This window comes from Lepisosteus platostomus, chromosome 8 (genome assembly GCF_059453375.1).
Source record: "Lepisosteus platostomus isolate fLepPlt1 chromosome 8, fLepPlt1.hap1, whole genome shotgun sequence".
NCBI lineage: Eukaryota > Metazoa > Chordata > Actinopteri > Semionotiformes > Lepisosteidae > Lepisosteus > Lepisosteus platostomus.
This window is the reverse complement of record NC_142618.1, coordinates 51,729,797-51,749,365: the sequence shown is the minus strand read 5'-3', so window position 1 is coordinate 51,749,365 and position 19,569 is coordinate 51,729,797. Positions and strand designations below refer to the sequence as shown.

At 37.8% G+C, this 19,569-nt stretch overlaps 1 protein-coding gene across 4 annotated transcripts in view; it reads left to right on the top strand.

Moving 5' to 3' along the window:
- The window catches only part of LOC148657503 (A-type potassium channel modulatory protein DPP6-like), a 305,728-nt gene that overhangs the window by 211,782 nt on the left and 74,377 nt on the right, over nt 1-19,569 (top strand). The gene's annotated exons all lie outside the window — the stretch shown is intronic.

Here is a 19,569-nt window from a genome sequence, read left to right as displayed (position 1 = left end):
CAATGAGTGCTTTCATTTTTATTTTTCAACCTAAAAATGGATATTTTACATACTGTAGGTATTTAAATAAAGCTTTCCTCATCATCTGGGATTTAATCTCCTTTGTCTTCATCATCTTCATCTTCCATTTCTGGTCCATCTGCCCCCCACTCTTGAAAAGGAATTGAAACTGTGTTGCTATCTCTTTATAACATCAGATGTTATAAAGATTATGGTTTGACTTAAGACCAATGCAAAAACATTTACAGGCAAAGACAGTTCACATGTGAAAATGGCTTAAATGTAAGATTAATAAAATTGTCATCAAAAAATGACTACAGTAATATGAGGCAAAAACACATGCAGTAGGAGTTTAACTGGTTATAAAATGCATATTAAAGTGTTAATTCTTTCTTATTATGATGGGTTAACCTTTAGTGAACAGGACTGTCTACAAGTACAAATCCTCAATTAATTTTGCTTTTATCATAATGTTTGCATTTTCTTTTCTGCCTGACTGACTGTAATATACTTGTTGTAGCATATAGTAAAGGCAGCAATTTGAAGACTGATATACTGTATATTATACAGGTTTGATTGTACAGTAAGTACTGGCTCAAGCTGTAGATATTTACTTTGATAGCACCATAGAAGCCTAAAGAGATGCTGTAGTGTTCACACTCTCTTAAATGGGTCAATACATTTAAAATTGTAATTCAATTTGCTTGTTAATATGAGTATTCAATATATTTAATAGTGAAAGCATTACTTACATACGGTAAGTTCAGTTTAACAGTCAATAAATAGAGAATAAGATTGTGGAGTGCAGATCCTTATGCCTACAGCTGTGTATGAATCCTTCACCCAACTTGCTTTACAGCTCTTGTAAAACAAGCTCTTGTTACTGTATTAAGATATTGTATTGGAGGTGCCATTATGGACAAAAAATTAATAGAAATACTTTTTATGACAACTTTCAGAGCAATTAAAAGCAATGTTTCATATTTATATCAGCTTATATCAGTCTTAGAGGTATTGTAGCAAAGTGGCACAGTCAGTTTCTGGTCTCATAACTGGTGGGTCCCATCTGTGAACATGATGTTATTCCCTTGAGCTACTCCCAGTTGTACCAGTTTGGCTGGGGGTCCTGGTGTTCCATCCAGGGCAGAGAGTCACATGCTCTGTGATCCACTTAAAGCCACAGAATCCAGGATGGGCTATGTGCCAATGAACTCATGTGGCCTGGATAGAGAAATCACCTATAGGGCCCTATTTAATTGTTTCCTGTTTCCATTGGGGTTGGCACTGTCAAGTTCTTCAGTGTGATGCTCCACATTAAGCTTTAGTGCTGTAGTGTGCTATAGTGTGGAACTAGGATTCAACACAGAAATGTAGATAAAGTTAAAAAAGCTAAATTATTCATTGTAATTATCTTCACATTCCAGTTTATACTTGTCTACTTATTCAGTTTGCAAAGAAAACTGTCACAAAAGAGTATAATGATTCTTATTAGAAATGCTGATGTTATGACACATTTCTAATTTAGTTCCAGTTAACTGGAACTTAGTTTAGATTTCAAAGAGAGTATTAAAGTTAAAATTGCCTTACTGAAATTGGGGTGATAAAGAAAAAAACACTGGTAAATATGAAATGGAAACCGGAGCACATTGGCATTACAGTTATTACTGCTGCTTAACAGGTCCTGGGTCTTGGGTTTCAATCAGGGCTTGGGTCCTTCAAGGTGGAGTTTCCGTGTTCTCTGGTGTTCACACTAGTTTTCTTCGGGTGCTCCACTCCCTCCCCGATCCCCCCCAAAGACAAGCTGAATGTGTTAATTGTTGACTGTATTCTCCCTGTGGGTACCTGTGCTCGAAGAATAGGCTCTGGGCTCCTGTAATCCTAGGCTGGAATAAGAGGTTTTCTCCTGATGGATGGAAGGCGGAATTAAATGGATAAAATCGGCCACAACCAGTCTGAAGTTACTAAATGTTTTATCTGTTCAGTTCTCAGAAAAGAGATGGCCCAAAATGATCATGAGCCTGTTTAGAAAATGGGCTTTACAACCTTCAGAGTACCCTCTAATTCACTCATCTTCTTTTTTTATCTGACAGAGCTCTTACAGCTCTGGTTCGCTCTAGCACTCTGAAAATGGTCTTTTTCCAGCTTGTTAAAGTTTTCAATGTCCATCTTCATTGATTTTTGTGAACCTTTTTTGAGCTACCTTGACATTTGCAGGTCCATTCGCAGAAAGGATTTGGTCTCCTGAAATCTTTTCTGGCCTGTCTGAACTGTTTCAGGAAGATTTCTCTTATTTTACAGCTGAGAGGAGCTGTGTATTACCTTTTCCTTTTCAGTTTTCTACCTTGCTTTTTACTTTTGTGTATATTTTCAGGGCAAACATGCATTCCTCTATCCATTTTCTAATGTGCTTATTCAGTACAGGGTTACGGAGGTGGGGGAGGAGTTGGGGGGTGCACAACAGATACAAAGGGATACACACTCTGGAATGGACGCCAGTCCATCGCAGGGCACATGCAGACACTAACGCGCACACACACACACACACCAGTGCCAATTTTCCCAGAAGTCTTTGGGGGAAACTGGAGCACCCTGGGGAAACCCACGCGAACATGGGGAAAACATACAAACTCTGTGCAGTTGGCACCCCATGAACTGAAACCAGGGCCCCAGCGCTGATAGACAGCAATGCTAACCAGCACATCACTGTACAGTCCCAGTGCGAACACATGCACATACGGTATATAGTAAATACAGGGGCTAAAGTGGAAATCCCTGTCCCCTGAGCTCTTGCGCCGCAGTTTCAGAGCCGGGACAGGGAAATGGCATGGAGAAAGGCAACTGGTAGGGCTTGGTGGGACTCTTTCATTGCGCAAATCCAACCCCATCATCCACTTGCACTGATTGATAATGGACAGTCACCTCTTTCGTAAAGTTTTTATTTGACCATAGTTTGATCATCTGTTAGAACGTGTGCTGATTGTGAGATGTTTTTCTTTGAAATAAGGTTTATTTTGAAAGAACCAAAAAAAAATCCAATAAATATTCGATACTGTACATCAACCTCCACCAGGGCTAGTACTACATAATAAGGAATAATCTGTTTGTTATTTAGCACATACAAAATCATGCAGCCTAACAATTTGGACCAGTATACACAGGTTTGCATTTGTCTCTAAATGGAGTTTTAAACCAAAGTCTAGGAGATCAAATCCCCTTCCACCTACTTGGTATGTATAAATATCACACTTCCTGCTTACTCATTTGAGTGTACTTAGTTTTCATATCCATACTATCTTCCCTCTTGCATTGAAGGGGAGTTGGTTTGGACAGCTCACTAACTTAAACCACGCGACTTCAGGTCTTAAGGGTTTGAGCATGCTACTGAATTGCGAATTGCTTTTATGAAAGTGGTTGCGACAAAGGTAGGAGTCTACCAGGATTGTGAGGTGGCCTCACCTTTGCAACAGGAAATAGTACTTGAAGGAACAGAGAGAGCTAGGGCTGAATGCCAGCTGTAGGTGATACCTGAGTGTCTATATCACCAGTATAGACAACTAGCTGCCCATTGTACCCCAGAATCAATGTTAGGCAGGATAACAAATAAGTATATGACTCATCATTCTGTGGAGATGTTTTTATTTTACTACAAGTGCTAATGATTTCAAGGGATCTCATGACTGCTTTTCTTGTGCTTTATCATGCATTTGTTCCAAGGTTCTTTACACAGTAACACTGCATACCACTTTGTGTTGCTGTTCAAGTGGAATAGGGCACTTGGGTGACAAGGTGTGCTGATGATAGCAGTCAGCTTTAGGTTGGCTTTTATGCTATTTCTAGCTTGTACTTTTAACAGTGACATGAAACACATGAAGCTGGCAAACTATGCGTATATATACCATATAGTGCTAAGTGATCTAACTTCGAGCAAAAAAATGGAAAAACATCTTCGTTATTTTGTGTGTTGGAAAATGTCCCAGGTCAAAAAGATCAAGGAACTGTTGATGACATCCTGTTGAACCAGCAAACACATTTTTCAATTGAAGAGAGTTATCTAATTTCCCCTTTTATCCACATTAATTTCATTTACCTTGACAGCTCTTGCTTATTTGAAATGTCAGAGAGTTTTTATTCCCATCATACAGGTATCATAGCATGGTCCTCAAGAGTTATTGACCTCTTTCCCTCTTTGTCTGCTTGTTCATTTATAAAGCATCTGTAGCCCTTCAGTAGAAGTACTGATTTTGTACAAGTAATAAAAACAGAGTAAAAGCTCTGGAGTTTGAGTGGCCAGCATACAGGTTTCAAAGGAACTAGTAGAAGGTAATGACAGGCTAAAAAGAAGAAGAAAAAACACCACCTTTCTGCTGCTGTGCCTTATATGGCCTAATGGGATATCAATTGAGAGAGCAGGAATATGAAATAGGTCAAATGGAAGTCAAGAAGAACCTCGAACCACATCCTACCTTTCCTTCACTTCCACACAAACCCCCTTTCTACCCACCGAGTGATCAACCACCACTTCTCCATCTCTGATCCTTCAACTGCCAATGTTTTTTTTTTCCAGATCCACCAATCATTTTAATTTCATTCTGCTAACAAACCACCTCATCTACATAACCTTCCTGTCCACTGAGGTTGCATTTTTGTCCAGCAATTGATTGCATCTCTTGCAGAAAGTGCCCTGGCATTAACGCGGAGGAATGGGAAGAAGGCTTGCCAACAGTGAACAGCGAGAATAATAAATCTCTCAGAGCCAGTGGCTCCCTGTTTTACCTCTCTGGTCCTGTCCTTCCACCCAGAGTCCGGGGCTCAGGAAGCCAATATCTTTAAATTAGGTTCACCGTCCTCCATCTCAATGATCGAGTAACTTCATTTTATGCATTTCCACTCATTTACAAATTTCACACTTTCCCCTGAATTCAACTCCCAGGTTTTCATTTATTTGGAAATCCATTTTCACCTCCTCTGTCCATTCTCACATTCTCTTTCTCTTGTTCTCCTTACCCACTCCTTTGCCTCATATTCCTGCTTTCCTCCTCACTATCCCACACACCTGAAACTGAAACCCTTGTTTTTTCTGCTTTTCAGAAATGAACTAACCTCAATGTGTTCCTCCTTAAAATCATAGTAAATCACATTATTTTTTATACAGGACTGTGTACATTGCACTAAATGATTAAAGAAGGCTTAAAGTTTCACTCCAGCGAAGCAACAAAACCTACCCTGAAATAGTGTTTTAACATTATCTACCAGTTACAGTCTTTTTTCGTGTCTTCTTTCAGAGCAACGGTGGGTGTAGCGCTGTAAAGTGAAAGATGAAACTGCGACAAGAGTAGTCGAGACTTAACTGCACTGCACCCATGAGCCCTAGCCCAGAGGGGAGAAAAAACAGACCGCAAACTCCAAGTTTTTATTTTTATGAGGATCTCCAAATAAGAGAGTGGAATTGACATTTGAGAGTTCTGTGTTCTTTTATTTAACATTGTGCTTCACTATTCCACCTCTGTTGGTCTTTTCACTTTGTAACACACTGTATAATATGTACAGTATGTGGAAAATCCTTCAAGTGCACACATGTCACTACAGCAGATATTCATCTTACCAAGAAAGCTTTCTCTTACATTCAAGAAATAATGAAAAGCAGTTCAGCTCTTATTACTGATGTATGTTACCTTGTAGATGACAACTCTGACCAGCAATCCAAACAAAGGGCGACAGTCAATAGTCAATCAATACAGAAGCCTTCCTTGAAATTCTCAGTTTGCTTCAAGGTTTATTCACCTCTTCCTCAAACATTAACATTCCAGTGAGGTAGCCTTAATTACAATAAACAGATTATTGTGATACCACTTAAGCTAAAAATTACAATACACTGTTTAGGCATCAGAAGATGTTTTAAATGCGGAGAATTGCTTTTTACTTCTGTGCTGTGTAATTTTTACCATTAATCATGACTTGTTTTCTAAATGCAATAGATTGCTCATGCTAATTGCTCATTTGTGAATTCCACATAGCAGATGAGGAGTGTCTTTTCATAGGCTCCCAATTTACGTACAATCCAAAAATTTGCTAAAATAAGCTATTACCCTGGCAACAATATAAAAGGATAGTGATCACTTGGGCACTCATTATAATACTGTGAGCTTGTGAAATACAGTACTTTGCTGAACCTTGTTCCTGAACCAATAAGGTTATTCCTGATAATCTTTGAAACGTTGAATCATTAAATAATCCCATAGGTCCAAGATTCAATATGAACATAGACATGCTGAAATTCCTTCCAGTCGGAAGCTGAACACTGTTTTGAGTTGTACTAACATCCCGACAAATGTTGACAGTGCAATCTAGCAACAAAAAGTGCATGTTTACAATTGGGCAACATGACTGTGACAGCAGAGTCTTTACACAGTTGATCTAAGAATCGGTGTCCTTCGAGCAGGCATCAGACTGTTCACAACAGCAAAGATCACCATAACTTAGAAAGGCAGTTGCTTTAAAGAGAAGGAAGGGATTGATTGTTTCTTACTTAAGATGCATTCACAAGTCAATACTTCAGATATCAATATGTAACTTATCTTAATATGTTTTTTAAAAACGTACCAAAAACAACAAAAAATGTCATTTGTGGAGATTTTTCGTCCACTTTCCCAGCACCCACTCCGATCCACACACAGAGATATTTTAGGGGCAGAAAAGATTATTTCATGATCAATAGCTGAAAAAATAGCTGTAAAAGTAAACTTCAATGGATGCTTTGTGGTCAATATATACTTAGCGGAATGAGAGAACCGGAGAGTTATTTACAGTAATTGTCCTTTTCACTATGATGAAAAAAAAACATGGGTAGCCTTGTTGGTCTCTCATGAACAAAAACAGGACACAGTTTTTTTATCGCAATTCTGCTGAATTGTTTACTTCAATGGTTTAATCGTAAACTTCAGGATATTAAAGTAGTTTTAGTATCACTTAATATTTATATATCATTTGGCTGCAAATGGAATTTGAACCATAGTCTGTTAGTCTACTATAATATTTTTTTCCCAGGACCTACTGGTGCAGCCACTCAGATTGTGCATCAAAACTCATTGTGACTGCTGAAACAGTCTTCACTGGCCAAAGAAGATCAATAGGTGGCACTTGTGGTGCGTTAGATGTTAGTGAAAACATTAGCTTCGTTTAATCTGTTGTTCTACTTCTTTAAATCTACTTAATTTGGAATGTTAATATGGAATCTGAGTAACTAAAGGGAAATTTTGGTAGCTGAAAATAAAAATGAGATTCAGAATGTCATTAACAATATTAATTTATGAATACAAATATATTTATTTAGCTGTGCATTGTGTAGATCTCATGCACTTTTCTTCTATGTATCCTGAGGTACTCATGCACTGAGGCACATTCGACTGAAAAGTGTTCAGATTTTGCTACTCCTTTACTATGCATCTATTGTGAATCCATAGATATTAGAATTCTGAAAAGTTATACAGTATAGTATATTTGTTTTTTTTCATAATTTCCTTTTCATCTTGTTTGAACTGACCTATGTTATATTAAGATCTCATTTAGCCAATTCTGCCATTAGTTGTGTCCATTGTGTTACAGAGCTCACTCTCAAGCCTAGATCTTAATCAAACAGATGAATCCATTCTTGAATCTGCTCCTGTGTACTGCTGTCCTGTCAGTTGAGGCAAATGTGTTTGCTCTTTGGTTTTATACAAAATCTCAATAGCAGTTCATGCACACTTGGCATCTTAGACAATAAGCAGAAACAAAATATTGTTTATCAAAATATTAAAAGTGTGTAGGAGCAATGAGATGTGATTCTGAAACATACTGGTATCCATACTGCTCATTGTCCCAGGTGAGCAGTAATGCAACCTGAATAGCATATCTCAGATGTAAAGAAAAGATTTACAAATTTCAGCAAAGCCAACAGTAGCTTGGTTGGTAAAATAACTGTGAGGTAAATCTTCATAGTATGTAAGCTGGGCATAGTAATTCAAGATCAGATGCCTTTTCTCAACTGCAGCTCCCCCTAGTGTTATAGCATGGTAAAAATATGATAGTTATGAAGCAGATGCCATGCTTTTTATAGTTATATATTATGATTACTGTATATCTAGTGGTTTTAATGACTCATGAAATTAATTAAAAGTAAAGATGTTTTTACTTGTATAAAACTGAGTCAATTAAGAAAGCAGAATAAATAATCTTCAATACCATGTATAGTGTACTGTATGTTATATAATACAAACAATTAAGGGGTTGGGAAAAAATACATTTTTCACAGAGGCATGTCCTTTTGGTCACAGCAGTGTATGCAGAAATGTTATCCATGTAGGTAATCCATCAGATATGTAGGGACATATCTACACATGTGAGTGCTGCAGTTTAGGTATTTTTATATTGAAAGAAAGCCTCTTTGAATCCTTTTAGTTTGGTTATTTGGTCTGGTCTGGTCATTTGGTTATTTAATTGGGTGGCATGTCATATCGCCCAAGAACCTCAGCCATTTCAAGGATCATTCTGAGAACCAAGAGAAAACTATGATTTTAAATGCAATTCATTTTGAGAACGAGAACTGATTCCTGTGACTCGCTGGGAGCCTACGGCCCCGTGGTGGCATCGGTGAGAAATTCTCCGTTCCATCAACCAGAATGTCTAGGACATCACCCCTGAGTCTGTAAAGCAAGAGTAGGCAATGCCAGATCTCGAGTAGGATGGGCGAGGGTTGGCGAATATCGAGTGTTGGGTTCTTACAGCTTTTAGAAGTTTTCAGTTATTTCTTGATTAAGACCTGAAAAACAGCCTCGCCGAATTCAATTCAGTCATTATTGTCTGAGATGGAATACAAACATCCTCATTGATGGACAACTGGATTTGTTCACCCCTGCATTTCATAACACCAATAAGTAGATAAGTTGGAGGACCCCGTCCATACTTCTTCATTCTCCCAGTGTGGGTACTGTGGTCATTTCTGTGAACCAGGACAAAAAGACACTGATAGTGTTTCTAAATTGGGTGGGTATATAATAGAAATAATCGGTGATGTCAGATTTCTTAAAAGATTCAAATTGAGATAGGGATGCCTTTCTTGGGATGCTGAGACATTTGTCTTTCTGTGTAACAATGTTAAGCATGATAGATGCTTAGTATTTTATGTTGTTTCTTCTGCAGCAGAGCATGAGACATTTTTGGATAAATCTTTAATTAGCTTTTAATTCGCCTCTTTGTTTGGTTTGCTTTCTACCTTTCATCTTTACATGGGAGATGAGCCATTGTTTTAATCTTTTTCTTGTGTTCAAATAACAGTGTAATTGATTCTTTTCTAAATTTGCTTACATCCAGATTTCCTTAATTCTATTTGCTTTTCTGCTGCCAGACATCCACTTTGTTGTTTGCATACTTAGGTTTTTGAAAAAATGAATGTAACCCATGTAAAATCAATTCATCCTTTAAGATGGGGATTAAAAGTATGTTTTTTACTTCACTAAACAGTAGTCTAATAGTTTTTTTGTGTGAAATTAACAGAGATATTACAAATGATAATGGAATCTAACATAAATGTCTAGTTACAGGACATAAAGCAATGTAAGTATCAAATGATAACAAATATGCACCACATATAACCATGGATTCTTTTCCTATGAGCTCTGCTGTTGATATAAATGTCTTAAGCTACTCTTTATGGCCAGGTTTCCAAGAAGCCTTTAAATCATTATTTAAATATACAGTATATGACTCTATACTTTCTAAGATGCTGAAGCTCAGTTTTGAAGTATTTAAAATGTTCATGCAATGCAATGAACATGCAGGGTTTTGGATTACTTCTCTGTAACATCAGTGGAAGTTACTGTATCTATGTTATGAATAGCTGGCCAGTTCGTTGACAATCCCTCTGTTGTAAAATTACATTTTAAGTTTCTCTGGACACAGTCATATCTTTTACAAATGGATAATACAAGGATAAATGCGTAGAAAAACAAATGTCTGTTATTTCTTTATGTTTTACTGTGACGAGTAATCACTGTCCTTGTAGTACTGTTGTCAGCTTAAATGTAGTGAGCTGTGCTACTTCAATGAATTGTGTCTATGAAGAAACATGCACAAGCAGTCCAGCATATTCTGTCTCCATTTTGTTGTTTCTGTATTTTCCTGTCGTCTTTCTCAGCCATTTTTCTTCACTCCTCTGTGGAAGCCTGTAGTTTCTCTAGTAGAAAAAGAACTCCCTGGTTCATGGAAATAAGCAGGAAAGACTTTTAGCATTCATCTGGTTCCCCCTGGTAGGACACAACACCACCAGCATATAGAGTGTCCTGCTGAGATGGTGGGAAGTGGGTCAGTGTCAGAATATTGATCACATAATCTTATTGCGGGCTGCGAAATATTATTTATACATTTTGTGAGAATTACCTTTTAACTTTTTTACCCTGTGCAAGCTTTTCAGTGGTGAGAACCAACTGGCAGTTTTGTAGTATGAGGATCACATATAGCTGTGTTCAATCTGAATTGTAAGGATGAGATATATTGACATATTATTTGACATATTGCAATAAAAGGGGTGTATCACTAAATGAAAGTTTTAAAAAGGAATGGTCCTTTATTTAGTAAAAAAAATGCTTTATATTACAGCTTATAGCTTACATCTTTATACGTACAGTATGCCTGCATATGATGATGTGGACTTGCAGGTGATTCTAGCCAACTTTTCAATATTTCTAATCTTGGTTTCGTAAGAACGTAGTATAATTATAAACTAAAAGATTAGAAGTTCTCAATGTTATTTTCTATTTCAAAAAGTCTGCATACAGTACCTTTTTTAAGACATCTAAAAAAGGACATTAATTATGACAGAATATTTGAAATAGAACTCTATTCTCACACTTACAGTTGAAGATGTGGTGATAGGCAGCACCACGGAGTATCTCCAAATATTTGTCAGATTGTCAATCATCTTTATGGTTTTTTTTCAGTGTATGAGATAAGATCTGCTTAGCAGATCTTGTTCAGTGGCATGGTGTTGATTTGTTAGAGGTAAAGACTGTCCATTGCTTTTCAAGATGATTATTGTTTCTTTTTTAATTTGAAAAGGCATGTTGTTTTTTTCACAATTTGATCATTGTGTCAGTATCCCAGCTGTAGCCTTTTATACCCACATACAGTAGATGGAGCTGAGGAACCGTGAACTATGAGCAGTTTTACATGGTACAGTAGATCTCCACAATACCCACTGAAGAGTTAGCACTGATCGGAGGAGAAATAAGAACACAGAACATGCGAACGTTTATGAATGAGAGAGCAGACCATTGGGCCCATCTGTTTTTTTTTTCATTGCTTATCCATCCATGGATTTTCAGCTATTTCCTGAAAGAAGCCAGGATATCGACTTCGACCACACGGCTGGGCAGCTTGGTCCTTACTCCCACAAACCTGTGCGTAACAAAGTGCCTCCTTTTTCCAGCTTTAAATGCTCTTCCCCACGGTTTCCATTTGTGTTCACTGGTTCACGTTTCACTGTTGATTCTGAAAGAGTCCACTGGATTGCCTTTGTCAATGCCTTTGAGGGCTTCTGGTACTTGGTTGAGCTCCACTTGTATTCAACCTCATAGTTAACTCTGTCAGTGTAGGATACTCCTTCGATCCCTAAAGATGTCGCCTTTTCTGACAATACATTTCTGAGTCACCCAGCACTCCATAGGGGAAGCTATTACATCGCAAGTAGAAGGTACCCAGATGGAGCCCATTACCCTGGGTGAAGCAGCCCCTTGAATGGAAACAAGCAGTCCTTGGTCTTTTGATCACTTCTGTTTTGAGAAATCCATTCATTGCCAATTAAACATACAGCCCAGACTTCAATCAGCCAAGTCCGTTCTTTATAGTCAAACCTGTACTTCAAAGTGAATGTCTTCATGGGTGGATCCTCCCAAGAGTCTCCTCTAATAATTAACTTATTAAAATCCTTCTATTTTCTATGTTCGATACAGGAGAATGATTCTAACCTGGCAAGCATCGGGTGCAAGGTGGGATACACCTTGGCCGGGACTCCAGTCCATTGCAGGGCACACAAAGACACAGACACACACTCTCTCGCCAGGGTCAATGGTTTTTACGGAAGCCAGTTAACCTACCAGCATGTGCTTGGTTTACGTGAAGAAACCAGAGCACCAGAAGGGAACCCATGTCCCAGGGAGAACTAACAAACTTCACACAGACTGAACCCAGAGCCCCAGCCCTGCTAGACTTAGCTGACTACAGCTGGTGGTTCTAGTGATTTTCACTGAATGTGTCAGGAAGGCGTCTTGTCACACAACGCTAAAATGTATGTACTGTAAGTAATGTGAAAAATACCTACCGCTCACAGTGTGGCTCGGGGGAATCTGCACAAATAAAAACCCAAGATATTAGCTGTTTCATTTACAGGATTAGCAAAAAGCTTACAAACCACAAAACGCTAAAAGAAATAATGGCTTTTCCTCAACAACTAGAACTGTAGTCAAAAACTAAACTTCTAATCCTATGACTATAAAGATCTCAAAAACCTCAACAACCACAGTCACAGTGTGTGCCCATTAATACAGTACACAGAATAATGATATCTGTGGGAGAATGTGCAGTCTTAGCCCTTAATCAGTTATACAAAAATTGGCTAACATACAGCCAGTGAGACAATTTAAGTGTTAGATCCCCCATTTGGCAGCCTCCACAGTGGCAGATCTATGATAATTGCTGTCTCTCCAAAGAATAGCCTGCCACAGTGGATTCCTTCTTAACACGTTAGTCTGAAAATGCCTTAAGGCTTCATGCTCTTTATGACGCTAGGGATTATCATTTGGTCAGTTAATTTAATGAAAAGGCTATCTGAACTTGTCAATGCAATACAACTCCATCTCCTGAGAGAACCGTGACATCGGGCAGACATTTCCACGTATTTCATGAGATGAAAATCGGCGATTTACAAACCGCTCACTCTGACGGTTTTGTTATTGTTGCCGGCGATTTCAACCACGCGGATCTTAAGGCAGTCCTCCCTAAATTCTACCAATATGTTAACTTGCAACCAGAGGGCCAAACACACTGGACTTGGCTTATACAAATATAAGCGAGGCATATAATGCTGCCCCCCGCCCCCACCTGGGCTACACTGACCACTAAAAAAACAGAAAAGGTATAGCACTCAAACACGGTGTGGTCCTTTTAAGATGACAGTATGATTTGAGACACTATCCATAATACTGTTCATACTTTATTTGCATTGTCTCTATTTTTATGCATGTCTGATATCTGGGATAAATAATATTTATTTTATATGTATTGTCATGCTAAGATTCCCTCCTTTCCAAAAGATGTGATTGGTTCTTGAATGGCAAATGATGTACACACATTTTATTTTTCTTTGCCGTTTTTACCGACTTTTTTACTTTGTTTCACCCACAAAAGTGTTCAAGTGTGAGCATTCCAATTTTGATTAAAATATTCATACTTTAAAAACGTACGTATATCATGTGTAATTTAATTCAATATAAATTGGAATATCATTGGAAGGAGGTGAACACTTTTGCAAGACACTGTATCTGGGGTGCACTTCAAACCCTACTTGTGTAATTGACCCAGTTTCGTACTCTTCGTGAGATCTTTCAGAATACGTAATGATGGCATGGGGGATTCACAGTTTGCAGATTACAAATTATTTTAAAATTCATGTGATGATGTGACTAACGGATCAGTTATGATAGAAGGGCTATTGGGAGCATTACTAGTTCAAGGTTTAGAAAAGATTAAATCAAATATCAGTGTAATTTAAGCCAACTCTGAAGCTTTTTTATAACATATACAGTATAATAAGCTTCAAACATTTTGATTATAGTCATTGTAGAAGTAGCACCATGTGATGACTTACTCAATTATGTTTAGTAACAAAGCCAAAAAAAATGAACGAAAATGGGTCTCCTGATGGGGTGCGTTTGTTAAATCTATATTTCCACAGATGTAGTCTATTTCCATCTTAGAAGGCGTTGCACAAATGCAAGCCAGATATGATGGCTACATGCAAGCAAGGCATTTTAAAGACTATTTGTCATAACACTCTTATTTGCTGTTCTGTCAACCTTTTTTTGAACTGGAACAGAAGAATATGATTAGAATTGTGCGTCATATGTACCATTCCTTAGACAAGGAATAAAGCACTCTACAGGTTAAAAGCACTGCATTAACAAGTTGTTGGAGAATTCCTACTGACATTGCTGATTTTTAACCCTTTGGACTACATCAGTTTTTTTATCATTTATCATTTTATCATTACATCATCTTTTTTATCAGTCTTTTGATAAACATCTCAGAAATCACCATGCTTGTTAAAGTATATAGAAACTCAGTACCTCTCAGATCGTCTTCCATCTTTTTAATCCCATACAAGTCTAACATGTCAGTGTTTGTTAGAATTGCAGAACAATATTTCAAGTATTTTTCCTCAAAGCTTCTCTTCAACAAAGGTTAAAGGTGCAGAGGTTTAAAACTGAATCTTTTCAATTTCACCACTTTGGAAGTATCATTCAAAGAAGAGCATTCCTTGAAATTGTCAGTGCTTGCACTATCAGTTAGCCAACAACTTAATTTAGAATTACACTTCAGTTTTATAGTTTCTTTTTTGTGAATGGGACTTATTTATTTTTTATTGTGCTGTATGGCTTCCATACGGTGCTCTATTGATCTAGGCTCATTGTTAGTCATGTGCAGAACTACCACGTCTGGCCACTTTTTGCAGTTTAATTTTAAATTGACTACATTTTATCATTCTTGACATACAACAGTCCTTTTGTGGAGTGCTGCCAGACCGACAAATGTAAATATTGAAGAGTGTAATGTAATATAAATGAAGAGTACCTTATCAAACCAAGCATTTCTTGAAATATCCCAGTATGTTCAGTTGTCTGGGCTCTGTTTGAAGTTGTATGTATTGTCCCAGTCTTGAGATGGCGGCACTACCATCATGCCTTCACATCCTGGGCCTAGCTGGTCTGATTCATCTCTTCACTGGAGTCATTGAGTTCCACCAGCTCTACCAGTTCTGTGTTCAGTGTTCTGTAAAGGATCCACTTGTTCTGTAAGCAGCCACAAGTTATACAACATCATCATATAGAGCATTTGATACAAATCTGTGGTGATCTACTGTACAAGCCCCTTACTAGGAGAATGGTGCCATAATTTTTCTTGCTGGTGACTTTTGCCATAGATGGCTGTTCAGGGTTTAATAAGAATAACAACATCACTTTATTGACCCTTTACAATTTCTTGCATTAGGAATTATCTTTTCGCATACCCCAGTTCATACACTGACTTGAAATGTACTTTAAACAGATTATTGCAGTCTGTTTCAGGTGGTGATATTGATGGAAGTCAATCTAACACTTTTTTTTATATGTGCACAGTTCTGCAAAAGCAATAGAAATTAAAGACATTTAGGAGTTATAATATACAGCAATTACTCAACATTAGTCTTTTGATGGTTCCTACTCTTACAACAACTTTGAAGTAGTTCAGGTGGGTAGCTGCGTCAGCAGCTGAATAGCAGCTGACATCTGAAGAAGGCTCTATGGCCGAAACGTTGTGTTTTCTTTCTTCTCTTTTCAGCATGGAATAAGCCTATTACTTGTTCCCTATAATAACTTTGTTATTTTTGATACGGCTTAGTCTGGGTGATAAGAAACCAAGTTTGCCATTTAGCAATCTTTAATACACATTGATCAACATCTTTTATAAATTTGATAACAACTAAAGAAAATATATAAGCAGCCAATATAACGTATTGTTACAGCCAATCCATCACATTCACTTATCCAAGCTGGTTGTAATCAGGATTATGAAACCTAATAGGGGCAAAACAACTACCCATGGCTGCTGACTGACTTTATACATGTGAACTGGAATTAATAGTTTCTTTAGATGGTTCTGCTTTCTATCACTGTGAAGTGGCCAGAAGTCATTAATATTCCCATTTCCATTATTCATAGTGATTTCTGGCTTTTAAAAAATAACATAAACCCTCAAAAGTGTCCTTTGTAAGATGCTGCGCTAATTGATTCATTGTCAGGTGTTCCACGTCATTAACATTATGTGTTCTTTTTACACATTCAACCAGTAAGTCTTAAACGGTACCCTTTTCGCAACATTGTACAGATCTACTGCATAAGGATTAATGTTTAATTTAACATGAAATACTTAAAATTTAGTACTGTCTAAGTCTTGGGCACAATAGAGTATGTACAGTATATACTGGACTGTACAGAACGTTTGGAAGTGATCAAAAGTGAATCATGTCTGTAAGAAATTGTCTAAAAGTGTTTTTTCCAGCTTCATATAACAATGAGGTATTAAATCTATTTTGGAGTATTAGGTGTTAGTTTAATCACAATAGTTAATAACATTTAACAAATAACAAATACAGTGCCTTGCGAAAGTATTCGGCCCCCTTGAACTTTTCAACCTTTTGCCACATTTCAGGCTTCAAACATAAAGATATAAATTTTTTATTTTATGTGAAGAATCACCAACAAGTGGGACACAATTGTGAAGTGGAACGAAATCTATTGGATTTTTGAAACTTTTTTAACTAATAAAAAAATGAAAAGTGGGGCGTGCAAAATTATTCGGCCCCCTTGCGTTAATACTTTGAAGAGCCACCTTTTGCTGCGATTACAGCTGCAAGTCGCTTGGGGTATGTCTCTATCAGTTTTGCACATCGAGAGACTGAAATTCTTGCCCATTCTTCCTTGCAAAACAGCTCGAGCTCAGTGAGGTTGGATGGAGAGCGTTTGTGAACAGCAGTTTTCAGCTCTTTCCACAGATTCTCGATTGGATTCAGGTCTGGACTTTGACTTGGCCATTCAAACACCTGGATACGTTTATTTGTGAACCATTCCTTTGTAGATTTTGCTGTATGTTTGGGATCATTGTCTTGTTGGAAGATAAATCTCCGTCCCAGTTTCAGGTCTTTTGCAGACTCCAACAGGTTTTCATCCAGAATGGTCCTGTATTTGGCTGCATCCATCTTCCCCTCAATTTTAACCATCTTCCCTGTCCCTGCTGAAGAAAAGCAGGCCCAAACCATGATGCTGCCACCACCATGTTTGACAGTGGGGATGGTGTGTTGAGGGTGATGAGCTGTGTTGCTTTTACACCAAACATATCGTTTTGCATTGTGGGCAAAAAGTTCGATTTTGGTTTCATCTGACCAGAGCACCTTCTTCCACATGTTTGGGGTGTCTCCCAGGTGGCTTGTGGCAAACTTTAGACGAGACTTTTTATGGATATCTTTGAGAAATGGCTTTCTTCTTGCCACTCTTCCATAAAGGCCAGATTTGTGCAGTGTAAGACTGATTGTTGTCCTATGGACAGACTCTCCCACCTCAGCTGTAGTTCTCTGCAGTTCATCCAGAGTGATCATGGGCCTCTTGGCTGCATCTCTGATCAGTCTTCTCCTTGTCTGAGCTGAAAGTTTAGAGGGACGGCCAGGTCTTGGTAGATTTGCAGTGGTCTGATACTCCTTCCATTTCAAGATGATCGCTTGCACAGTGCTCCTTGGGATGTTTGAAGCTTGGGAAATCTTTTTGTATCCAAATCCGGCTTTAAACTTCTCCACAACAGTATTACGGACCTGCCTGGTGTGTTCCTTGGTCTTCATGATGCTCTGTGCGCTTTCAACAGAACCTTGAGACTATCACAGAGCAGGTGCATTTATACAGAGACTTGATTACACACAGGTGGATTCTATTTATCACCATCAGTCATTTAGGACAACATTGGATCATTCAGAGATCCTCGCTGAACTTCTGGAGTGAGTTTGCTGCACTGAAAGTAAAGGGGCCGAATAATTTTGCACGCCCCACTTTTCATTTTTTTATTAGTTAAAAAAGTTTCAAAAATCCAATAGATTTCGTTCCACTTCACAATTGTGTCCCACTTGTTGGTGATTCTTCACATAAAATAAAAAATTTATATCTTTATGTTTGAAGCCTGAAATGTGGCAAAAGGTTGAAAAGTTCAAGGGGGCCGAATACTTTCGCAAGGCACTGTAACAGTGTCTCACATGGGCTACGAGCCTCAACCAGTTCCTCTCCAGTATCGCAAGGCTAACCTAGGAAAGGTACGATAGCCATTCTCTCTATATACAGTATATACTTTCTCCATCGATTATTCATGCCACCTGGCCTATCAGATTGTCTGTGAATACAAATGAGAGATTGGAACTCTAGTGCCATTCTCATTGCTCCTCTTAGGAACTAAGCTCCTGTGGTTGGATCTTTCCACACCTCAAGTCCAGGACTTGCTTGACTTCATGTCTTCCCACTTGAGCCACTGTCATGAATTTTTTCTGCTAGAACGAGGAACCTGTCAGAGTTGGCCTGAGGAAGCCTCATCCTGTCCACTTCCATCTTTACAAAGAGTGTCTGTTTCAACCCTTGCATAAAATCCTGAACCTAAAGGGCAAAACAACAGGACTGGTCTCCTCATGTATTCTTCTGAAACTGGTACTCAAGCAAAGTCTTTGACGAGTGTCCCATATGGAATGTACACAAAGCTCGACCATTCACTATTACACGCAATCTTATTCTGTGTGCATAATTTGGTGGTATGATGAGACGGTTTTTCTCTGCACTGTACTACTCCTGAATTAGAAATGATTAAGATAACAGTCAAGTCGTTCAAAAGCATTTCCAAAATTACATTTCTTTTCCATTCAAAATGGTTTTTATTAACTTCAGTCTATAGCTTTACCCATTAAAAATGTCTTTCAGTTGCAAAATACAGTGAATTATAGTACATCTGAGACATTAGTGTGCAGACCATGTAAATACACTAACATCCTAATGCTTAAAGAAAAGTTGTTTGTTATGCAATACTGCAAGACCTGTGAGAATCGATTAGAGGTTTTTAAAGTACCATGTTTTATGCATCAATTCCTTTAGTATTAGTGTCATTCTGTACTGTTTAATGCCTGTAGCCACAAGAAGATTAGTCATCAATGGCATATTATTAAATTATTTTTTGGTTGGATTTGGTGGATGTAACTACTGTGCATCTGAAAGTTCTAATTAAGGGCTTGTTCAAACTAGAGGACAAAAGTAGCTTTGATAATTCACTGCTTTGTGTTCAGATAAATCCAACTGCGGGAAAGACATTTAAATGCATATGGAAAGCTATAAAACTTAATCACCATTACATCTACTACAGTTGTCTCATGAGAGTCAAAAGGTAACTTTAGCGTCCCATTTTGAAAAGCACGGATCATGCATGTTTTAAATGCACAAGTCTATCTATAGAATTTCTTAAAATGGTACAGTAGTTTTTCAAAACCATTTTGCTATTTCAAACTGTATGGTTAATAAAGTTAATGTAAGTAATGGTACAATAAACCATATTGTTGGTCCCTAAACTATTTTTTTTGAAAAGGGTATAATATCCACTTTTGACAAATTATTCAAAACAGTATTCATTCCTATCATATACAGACTCCTACAAAGCAAAAATCTACACTTGTATTTAACTCATTGGGTTATCTAGAATCAATGCACT